Raw genomic sequence first — 9,402 nt, forward strand, 5'->3', positions numbered from 1 at the left:
TCTATGAATTTGTCCATTTCTTTTTTTAAAAAAAAATTATTGGAACATAGTTGATTTACAATTCTGTGTTAACTTCAGGTGTACAGAAAACTGAATCAGTTATACATATACATATATCCACTCTTTTTTAGATTCTTTTCCCATATAGGCCGTTACAGATTATTGAGTAGAGTTCCCTGTGCTATAAAATAGGTCCTTATTAGTTATCTATTTTATATATAGTGGTGTGTATATGTCAATCCCAATCTTCCAATTTATCCCTACACCTCCTTACTTTCTTGTAACCATAAGTTTGTTTTCTACATCTGTGACTCTATTTCTGTTTTATGGATAAGTTCATTTGTCCATTTCATTTAGGTTATCCAATTTGTTGGCATACAATTGCCCATAGTACTCTCTTATAATCCTTTTTGTTTCTGAATCAATAGTAATATCCCCATTTCTGCTTTTAGTAATTTTAATCTTTTCCGTTTTTTTCTCAGTCCATCAGGACAAAGATCTGTCAATTTTGTTTTGATCTTTCCAAAGAACTGTTTTATTGATTTTCTCTATTGGTTTTCTAGTCTCTATTTTGTTAAGCTCTGCTTAAATCTTATTTCCTTTATTTTGCTACTTTTGGATTTAGTTTTTTTCTAGTCTTTACATTGTAAAGTTAGATTGTTGACTTGTTTTAATAGAGTACTTTATTACATTTTATAATATAAACACAGGTATAAATTTCTGTTAGCACTTCTTTTTCTGGGCCCCATAATTTTTAAAAAATGTATCTCTATGTGTTTTCTAATTTCCCCTGTTGACTTCTTTGTAGACCCATTTTTTTTAGAATTATGCTGCTTAATTTCCACCAGTTTGCAAATTTTCATTTTCCATCTGCTATTAATTTCTAATATCACCCCATTGTGGTCAAAGATACTTTGGATGATCTCAGTCTGTGGTATTTGTTATGTCAGCCCTAACAAACTAATACAGATTTTAGTACCAAGAAGTGGAGTATTTCTACAACAAATATCTAAACAAAAAGTGGCTTCAGAACTAATTAATGAGTGGAAGCTTGACGAGGTTTGAGATTCTTGTTAGAAAATGCCTAGATTGCTTTGAAAGGACTACTGATAGAAATATGGACATTAAAGGTATTTCTAAGGACTTCCCTGGTGGTGCAGTGGTTAAGAATCCGCCTGCCAATGTGGGGGACATGGGTTCGAGCCCTGGCTGGGAAGATCCCACATGCCATGGAGCAACTAAGCCCATGCACCACAACTACTGAGCCCGCATGCCACAACTACTGAAGCCCGTGAGCCTAGAGCCTGTGCTCCATAACAAGAGAAGCCACTGCAATGAGAAGACAGTGCACTGCAATGAAGAGTAGCCCCCGCTCGCTGCAGCTAGAAAAAGCCCACACGCAGCAACGAAGACCCAATGCAGCCAAAATTAAATGTATGTGTGTGTATATATATATATATATATATATATATATATATATATATATATATATATAAAAGGTATTTCTGAGGAGACCTCTAATGGAAATAAGGAATGTTATTATACTGAAGAGGAAAGATGTTTCTTGTTATAAAGTGACAAATATCTTGGCTAAACTGTTTTCTAGTGTTTGTGGACAGTAGAATTCGTAAGGGATGAACTTGGATATTTAACTGAGGAGATTTCCACTCAGAGTATTGAAATGGGCTGGTTCCTCCTTACGGCTTATGGTAAAATGTGAGAGGAGAGAGATAAATTGAAGATGATAAGCAAAAAGTAACCAGAACTTGATCATTTTGAATATCCTCAGCTCATCCATATTGCAAAAACAAAAAAAAAAAACCAAGCATGTTTTGAGAGAACATTAAGGGTATGGCTGAACAGTCATTTGAGAAAGAGATTACAGGTGTGCTATAGAGTGTTTGTGTCACCCAAAATTTATATGCTGAATCCCCAACATGATGGTATTTGGAGTTAGGGCCTTTGGGAGGTGATTAGGTGATGAGGGTGGAGCCTTCATAATGGGATTGGTGTCGTAAAAAAGAAAACCCAGAGAGCTCCCTTCCCCCTTCTGCCACGTGAGGACACAGCAAAAAGACAGTCAATTATTAATCAGGAAAATGGTCCTCACCAGACACCCAAACTGCTGGCACTTTGATTTTGTATGTCCCAGCCTCCAGAACTGTGAGAAATAATGTGTGTTATTTATAAACCACCCTGTGGTATTTCTGTAGCAGCCTAAATGGACTAACAGCACCAGTGTTATTCATGGATCCAATTAGCTGTCTCAGCAGAAGTCAGGAATAGAGATGGGGTTACACCCAGAAACACTGCTAGCTTGGACTAAGGGGGACAGAGATGGGACAAAATGAAGGCAGGCTATCAGACTTCTGGGATACTACAGAATTGGAACATGTTTTATCCTTCAAGTAAAGGGAAGAATGGCTCTGAAGGTAACTCAGAGATCAGTACAGGGCTGCCACTGCCACCACAGGATCATAGGGTACAGGTCCAGGTGCCAAGGCTGCTTCCTCTTTGATTACAAATGGCAGAGCCACCTCCAGGGTTTCAGTAGGTCAGACTGCTGCCCAGGGTTGTAAGGGCAGGGCTGACACCTAAGGCCTCAGGCTGGACTACCTTCCCAGTGGGCCTGGAAGACAGAGCATTGAGACAAAAAAATTATTCTCTAGTCTTAAAAATCTAATGGAATGTTCCCTGCTAGGTTTTCAACTCCCTTGGAACCAATGACTCCTGTCTTCTGATTTCTCCCTTTTGGAATAGAAATGTCTATCCTATGTCTGTTTCAGCACTGCATTTTGGAAGCAGATCTTATCTGATTTCACAGGTTCACAGCTGGATAAGAATTTTGCGTCAGGATGAATCATACTTTGACTCTTGCCCACCTGATTTAGACGATATTTAGATAAGACTTGGGACTTAGAGTTGATGATGGAATGGTTAAGACTTTCGGCAGTTGTGATGGGGATGAATGTATTTTGCCTATGAGAACATGATTTTCAGGGGTCCAAAGAATCATGTGTTATGAGCTGAATTCTGTATCCTCAAAATTCATATGAAATCCTAATCCCCAGCTCCTCAGAACATGACTGTTTGGGGATATAGGTCCTTCCAAGAGGTGATTTAATTAAAATGAGGCTGTTAGTTTGGGCCCTAATCTATCTGACTGGTTTCCTTATAAGGAAATTTGGACACACTAAGAGACACCACTGATGTGAATGCATAGAGAACGTGTGTGAAGACACAGCAAGAAGGCAACTAACTGGAAGCCAAGGACAGAACTCAGAAGAAACCAAACCTGCTGACACTTTGATCATGGACTTCTAGCCTCCAGAATCGTTAGGAAAATAATTCGCTGTTCAAGCCACCTAATCTGTGGTATTTTGTTATGGAAGCCCTAGCAAACTAATACAGGAGTGTATGTCTCTATGTTATACCTCACACAAAATTTTGGTTATTTTATTTTTCTACCAAAAAAATTACACATAATGTTGAGGTTCTCTATTATACGGAAATTGGTTGGTTTAAATTTTCTATTTCAAAATAGATCAATTTTGATAAATTATATATTTTTGAGAACTGTTGAAAATATAAAATTTATTTCTATATTATGTATTCTCATTACTTAAAATTTTTGCTTTTTCAACTATTTCTCCTTAATAGTTCTCATTTTGTACATTTGTGCTTTATTTTAAAGAAGGTTAGCTAAAATTTTATCTATTTTACTGACTTCTCCCCAAAGCATCAGCTAATTGTCTTATTTGTTTTTCTATTTTCTTCTTTTATCTTTTCTTAATTAAAATAAAATAAAGGCATGTAGATCTTAAGTGTTCAGTATAATGAACTGAAAACTGTATACACCTATCACACACATCTACTTCAAGATGGAGAATGTCTGCATCATCCCCAGTAAAATTATCATATTAGTTTGCTAGGACTGCCATAACAAAGTACCACAGACTAGGTGGCTTAAACAAATTTATTTTTTCATAGTCTTGGACGTGAGAAATATGAGATCAAGGTGTTGGTAGGGTTGGTTTCTCCTAAGACCTCTCCTTGGCTTGTGGATGGCCGTCTTCCTCCTTTGCCATCCTATGGCCTTCCCTCTGTATATGTCTATGTTCCAATTTCTTCTTATAGAACACCAGTCATATTGGATTAGGCACACCCTAATGACCTTATTTTAACTTAATCACCTACTTAAAGACATCCTCCACATATTCATATTCTGGGGTGCTAGGACTTAGAACTTCCAACATATAAATTTTGGAGGGATGTAACTCTGCCCATGACAATCTCTTATGCCCCTTTCCAGTAAATCTTTCCCATAAGGATCACTTTCTGACTTCTATCACCATAGTTTTTGCCTGCTCTCGTGCTTCAAATAAATAGAATTATATTTATATATTTGTGTGTGTGTGTGTGACTTCTTTTTCTCAATACAATGCTTTTCTGATTCACCCACGTTGTTGTGCATATCTGTAGCTTCTTTCTTTTTACTGCCACGCAGTAAGCCATTGCATAAATACACCTCAACTTGTTTATCCATTTTCATATTGATAGTCACTAAGGTTATTGCCACACTCAAACTATTATTAAGATTGCTGGAAAGATTTTTTTTTTTTTTTTTGCGGTACGTAGGCCTCTCACTGTTGTGGCCTCTCCCATCGCAGAGCACAGGCTCCGGATGCGCAGCCTCAGCGGCCATGGCTCATGGGCCCAGCCACTCCGCGGCACGTGGGATCTTCCTGGACCAGGGCACGAACCCGCGTCCCCTGCATCGGCAGGCAGACTTTCAAGCACTGCGCCACCATGGAAGCCTTCTTATTAGTCTTTTTGTGAACATGTTTTTATTTCTCTTAAGTAAATTCCTATGAATGGATTTTTCAGGGTCACTGGGTAAATGTAAGTTTAACTTTAGAAGAAACTACCAAACCATCCTCCAAACTGGTTTATCAGCAAGACAAAAGGTCCAGTTTCTCAGTCTTATCAACATTTGGTGTTGTCAGTCTTTTATTATAACCATACTAGTGGATATGTAGTGGTTGTGGCATTTATTTTCATTACTCTGATGTTGTACATCCTTTTCAAGTCTATTCATGTATTTTATTTTGTGAAATATCTGTCCTTTGCACACTTAATTGAACATGGACTTTTTATTTTTGATTTGTTGATGTTCTTTATATATTCTGCATACAACTTCTTTAAAAAATATACATACTGTGAATATATTCACCCAGTCTGTGGTTTGCCTATTCAGATTCTTAGGGATATCTTTTGATAAACAGAAATCTGAAATTTTGAAAAAGTCCTTAATATCATTTTCTTTGGTGTTTCTAAGAAAGTTTTGTCTCCCCTGATGTCACAAAGATATCCTCCCAGGTTTTCATCTAGAAGCTATATGGTTTGGGATCTTTCTTGTAGGGCTGTGATGAACCTCAGCATGTCTGTACAGGACTGAGATAAATGTTGCAGCTCATCGTTTGGATATTCTGGTGTAAGAGCATCAGCTGTTGAAGACTTTTTCTCATTGAATTTTCTTGGACCCTGGCTGAAAATAAATTGACTATGTATGTGCGGCCTATTTTAGGACTCAATCCCATTCCACTGGTGTATTTATCTATCTTTATGTCAATAACTACATTGTCTTAATATTATGATACATCTTCAAATCAGATAGTGTGCAATCTTTTCAAGACTGCTTTGACTATTCTAGATGCTGTGAATTTCTAAATTTTACAATCAGCTTGTCAATTTCAACATATCCTCCTGGAAGTTTGTTAGGGGTTACATTAAACCCACAGATCAACAAATAGAGAGTGGGCATCTTAACTATATTGAGTCTTCTGATATATGAACATGGCAAAAATGTTTCGGGATTTTAAAATTCTTCACAGCAACTTTTGTAGTATTCAGTGTAAAGGTCTTATACATTGATCATTAGATTTATTCTGAGGTATGTGACTTTTATGCTATTGTAGATAGCATTCTTTTAATTTTCAAGTGTTCATTGTTAATATAGAACTGCAGTTTATCATTATTATTGAACTTCTAACCTGTGACCTTTCTAAATTCACCTATTAGTCCAAAATTAGTTTTGAAAATTACATAGGATTTTGTAAACATACAACCATTTTTCCTTGTCTCTTAATCATTTTCTTGCCTTTTTGTATTAACTAGGGCTTCTATTGCAATGCCAAGTAAGATTGCCTTCTTGGGCTTCCCTGGTGGTGCAGTGGTTGAGAGTCCACCTGCCGATGCAGGGGACACGGGTTTGCGCCCTGGTCCGGGAAGATCCCACATGCCGTGGAGAAGCTGGGTCTGTGAGCCATGGCTGCTGAGCCTGCGAGTCCGGAGCCTGTGCTCCGCAACGGGAGAGGCCACAACAGTGAGAGGCCCGCATACCGCAAAAGAAAAAAAAAAAAAAAAGATTGCCTTCTTTCCAATCCTAAGTGAAAAGGATTTAATATTAAACCATTAATTATGTTATCAGCTGTTAGATTTTCATAGATGTACTTTATCAAGTGGTGGAATTCTATTTCTAGTTTGCTGGAAAATTTTAATAAGAATGTTCAATTTTGTCCATTTTTTGTGTCTGTTTTTCTCCTTTATGTTAATGTGGCAAATTATATTGCTGGAATAAACCCCACTTAGTCATGCTATCTTTTTTTTCATTGCTAAGTTCTATTTCCTACTATTTCATTAAGTATTCTTAACATCTGTATTCATGAGAGATAGTAATCTTTTTCTTTTCTCATATTTGTCAAGTTTTTTTATCAGGGTTATGCTGGCTTCATAAAACAAGTTGAAAAACTCTCTATTTCTTGAAAGAATTTGTGAACTTAATATTATTTTTAACTTAAATATTTGACAGAATTCAACAGTGAAATAATCAAGGCCTAGAGTTTCTTTTGGGAAAGATATGTAATTATAAATTCAAAATTTTAATAAATGTGGAGCTTTTTTTAGATTTTCTTTTTCTACTTGCATCACTTTTGACAAGTTACGGTTCAAGAGGCTTTTGTCCATTTCATAAGTTGTTGAATTTATTGGCATAAACTTGTCCATAACATGCTCTTCCTATCTTTAATGTCAATAGGCTATGTAGTGATGTCCTTTTCATTCCCAATATTAGTCATGTGTTTTCTGTTTTTTATTTTTTTTAAAGCCTCCTAGGATGTCATGACAAGTCACCATGAAGAGGGTGGCTTGAAACAAAAGAAATTTATTCTCTCATATTTCTGGAGGATAGAAATCCAAAATCAAGGCTCCCTCTAGAGGCCGTAGCGAAGGATCCTTCCTTGCCTCTTCCTAGTTTCTGGTTACTGGCAATCTTCGGCATTCTTTGTTTGAGGCTGCATAACTCTAATCTCTGCCTCTGTCTTCATTTGGCCTTCTTTTCTGTTTCTTTGTTTCTATGCAGTCTTCTTATAAAAACACAAGTCACTGGATTTAGGGGCTCATTCTAATCTAGCATGATCTCATCACAACTAATTACATCTGCAAATGTCCTATTTCCAAATAAGGTCACATTCTGAATTTCTGGATGGACATGACTTTTGGGGGAATACTATTCAACACAATGTATTAGTCTTGCTAGGTGTTTATCAATTTTATAATTTCCAACACCTCACTTTTGATTTTGTTGATTTTCTGTTAATTTCCATCAATTCTGCACAAGATCTCAGTCAATATCTTTCAAACATTTCTTCAATACCATTCTATCCTCTTCTTCTGAAACAATTATAAGACTAAGACCATTCAATTTTGTCTTCAAAACTCAGATAGTCAATTCTTTTTATTTTTTTCTGATTTCCAGTTTTTATACTTTCAATTGCCCTGTCTTCAAGTTTATCAATCCTTTCCTCTGTGTAGTCATATTATATTCAATTCTAGAATTTTCTTTTTTGTTTTTCAAAATCTACATGTCTGCTGAAATTCTCCTTTTCATGAATGTTTTCCACTCTTTTTATTAGCTCCTTCAGCATTTTTATCATAGTTATCCACCTCTGATAACTTCAACACCTGGGCAATCTGAGTTTGCTTCTATTGACTATTTCCTGTCTGGATCAAACTTTTCTGCTCCTTTGCATGTCTTTATAATTTCTTACTGTATGCTGCATATTTTCTATAAAAGAACAGTAGGTGTAAAAATAATAGTTGCCTCTCAAAAGGGTCATGCCTGTTTTTTTGTCACGTTTATAGAATGGGAGGCTGAGTTAATATGATTTGCAGCTGAGGTGGAGATGAGCTTTGTTGTTGTTCTAGTTTGATTCACTTTATTACTTGCTTCAAACATTTGAAGTGAACAGGATTTCCTTTCAGCAGGGATTGGGATCTGGTCATTGTGAGATTCTACTGGAACCTTTGTGCTTTTCATTTGAGCTGCCAGCTATCCAAACATGGGGAATTTCCCTCTGCACTACATTCCAACTGCATATTTTAGAATTTCTGAGGCATTCTCTTTATACTCCGATCAGGCCTTCTGAGTAGGTGAACTCTCAGGTGAACTCTATTTCAGATTACCATGCCTTTTGGAGGATACAACTGTTTACATTGTTAAGACCCATAATGCCTCAGAAAGAGTTTTCCTTTGTTTTAGGTCTATTCTACATTCTTGTCTTCTTAATAAATGAGCACACTGTTTCTAAAACCAGCACTCTGGCTGGTTGAAAAAAGGCAAGATTAAGGACAGTAATCCAACATTTACTCAACTTCATTTCACAGTGAATCTGTACAGAACACTGCACAAGAGACAAGAGAAGTTGTCTTTCTCATTCATAAATCCATCGCGCATTTACAATATGACACTATTCTAGAAATATACAATATAATCTTAGGAATTAGGATAAACAAAAACAGAGTTCTTAAATTATGTTAGATCTTTAGTTTGGTATTCTAAAATCTGATCAAAAGTGGACTAGTTCGGACTTCCCTGGTGGCGCAGTGGTTGAGAGTCCGCCTGCCGATACAGGGGACACGGGTTCATGCCCCAGTCCGGGAAGATCCCACATGCTGCAGAGCAGCTAGGCCTGTGAGCCATGGTCGCTGTGCCTGCGCGTCTGCAGCCTGTGCTCCGCAACGGGAGAGGCCATAACAGTCAGAGGTCCGCGTACCGCAAAAAAAAAAAAAAGTGGACTAGTTCAAGCTCCTACGTGTGATTCTGCCATTTCCTAAAAATCTTGTTGTCATCAATATACAAATGGTGTAAAGAGAAAAAACTGGGAAAGAGCATTCCTGTTTTTCAAAACCTTAATACGAAAATAGCAAATGCATCCATTTCATTTACATTTCACTGGCTAAAATTTGGTTTTATGCCTATACTTAATTAAAAGGGAAATGCAGTCTTGCTGTGTCTCCAAGGACATAGGAAATATCTGCTAATTTTGTCAGCTTAAAACCTCC

This window comes from Stenella coeruleoalba, assembly GCF_951394435.1.
Source record: "Stenella coeruleoalba genome assembly, chromosome: 1".
Classification (NCBI taxonomy): Eukaryota; Metazoa; Chordata; class Mammalia; order Artiodactyla; family Delphinidae; genus Stenella; species Stenella coeruleoalba.